Raw genomic sequence first — 2,465 nt, 5'->3', positions numbered from 1 at the left:
CTTTGCTGAGCATTGGGTTTAAGTGTCCGTCGCCAATAAGTACTAAATTCTCTAAAACATAACATAAGGCAGCTCGACCGGCGGAGCTCCATGGGTGGCAAATAATTTATTGAAGGTAGCAGTGTATTAACAGTGATGTTAGCATGACAAGGATTTTAGGAGGTGTTGTTATGTTGTGTTGTTTTTTAGGAGTTGTGTTATATTTTCGGTATTCAAAATATCTTAACCCTTATGATAATTTTAGATGCACACTTTTTGGTTCAACCGGACTGAATTCATTACGATTGATGAATCTGATTGTAGTGTTTACATGAACGCTAAATAAAGTGATCGGGTTGATGTGCACGTTTATATGTCACAAGCTTCAAATCGGAATAGATTTTTTTTTTTGACATGCGCACACTGCTCAAATAGTGAAAGTGAAAAGTGAACGTGACATATAGATAATATAGAGTTTCTCACTGTTTGCACATAATAACCATTCTCCTACACGGTTTCTTTATCTGTTTTTAACAGTAGAATTAATATTTACCTGTTTACCCGGATAAATATACATATAAACCGCTGTGCTGTGCTGCTCATATTTATCACGCAAAAAAAAAAAACCCCTCCCCGTGCCAAAAACCCAAAACGGGTTGCCTGTGGATGAGTATCCAAAACAAGGTTGTCCTGCTCCACTTCACAGCTGCGAGTGAAAGAAGAGTTTTATAATGACAGGACATGCATTTATACAACACTTTATACAAAAGGAAGAGCTGCTCTTCCGTGAGTCGTACGTCATTACATTATTTCTGCATCATTGCAATACACGCAGTTCTTTTCCAGTTTCGTGGTTCAGTCTGGATCGAGTGTTTACATGCACGCTCAATGTATTAGTGAACAACCAATTTCTTCAACTGACCAGCCTAGTTGGGATCGATTAAGGTGTTTATATGAACATTTTTCAATCCGATTGAGCCGTCAATCTGATTACAAACGGATTATTTGAGTGCATGTTAACGTAGCCAATGACTGCAAATGATAGATACTGTAAGGACCTCCCGCTGGAGATCCTGCAATCTGCAGGAAGTTACTGAGGAATGCTCTTCCTTGCTGCTCCACTGTAAGTGACCTTTACAGACACAGTGCTCAGCTGATTGCACTCCAAAGCACAGCATATTTGTTAACGCATCTGAACTGAAATATCCATAATCTTTCAAACAGGAAAAACGTTGAGGAAAACAACAAAATCAAAACTTTACTAGAGAGACACTGGTTTGCTGTATTTAGACCTAGTTCTGACTTCAGCAGTGGCTGATTAGGGGAGATAAAATAATCATCTTTCTGGATTAGATTTGAGGACGTTGATTGGCTAAATTTTATGTCTTATGTTGATTATGTTGATATCATGAAACAGCAGTTGGCTAAACAGCTAGTCTGTCACACCAGAGATATGTAGCCCTGAACTCTGCTGGCTTTTCAAAGACAACTATTAAAAGAAACATCTATCTGTACTCACAGGTGACATTGAGATGAGCAGCAGGAGAGATGTAACTGTGTCCATGTAGAGCACAGCTGTATGTGCCTGCATCCTCTCTTCTGACTGACTGCAGCAGGAGTTGATTGTTTCTGTCTCTTCTCTCAGTTAATGGCTGTGAGTGTTCGTACCCGCTGAATGGTTTGCTCTGTCAGTCAGAGTGCAGCTGCTTTTACATGTCAGACTGACATTATGACCCTCTGTCCCTCTCTCCGGTCGCCTCCCACCTGCAGATGAACACAACACACACATATATCTAGTGCTGCTCTATCACTGATTATTATTCAACATAATGCACAGACGCAGAGCTCAGCCTCTAAAGCTCACCTTTGCACAGAAGAGTCCCCCGGCATGACCAAGAAATAAAGCATAGATTTGTGAGTTGTGAATCTGAAACCCGTAAGTGTGGTCCTTCTGTGTCACCTGACTGTGATGGTGCAGTTCTGCTCGTTTGTCTCCCCGATACTGCAGCTCTGACTGTATTCCGGTCCTCAGACCGCATCTGGGGTCTCTACCCTGTACAGGGTTTTGTCCCGCACCTTCATGATTTATGTCCCGTAGGGTATGTCACGTGCAGTCATTATCACGCTGAGTTCTTTAGGCACGATGTGTGAAGGACGTACACTCAACCCAATCCGGCCCTCGCCACCCTGACACCACGAATTCACGGAGGAAAATTATGTTTTATCAGGTACAACAGAACATGAACACATGATACTTTTTCTTGAAAACAGCAACTCATTACAAGGAAATATAAGCAAATTTTCTCATAATTTAATGAGTGACAAATAATGTGAAGTTCATCATCAGCTTTTATGAAGCGTGTTGCAGAAAAGTGGAAATAAAAGCACAGAGGCCAACTAGTGAAAAGAGAGAACCAGGAAATCAGCTGTAAATATTTAACATATTCACTTCTGAGAACATGAGCCAAAAATATTTGTGTTAAACT

The sequence above is a fragment of the Cyprinus carpio genome, chromosome A1 (assembly GCF_018340385.1).
Source record: "Cyprinus carpio isolate SPL01 chromosome A1, ASM1834038v1, whole genome shotgun sequence".
In the NCBI taxonomy this organism is placed as follows: Eukaryota; Metazoa; Chordata; class Actinopteri; order Cypriniformes; family Cyprinidae; genus Cyprinus; species Cyprinus carpio.
Note: the sequence above shows the minus strand (reverse complement) of the source record.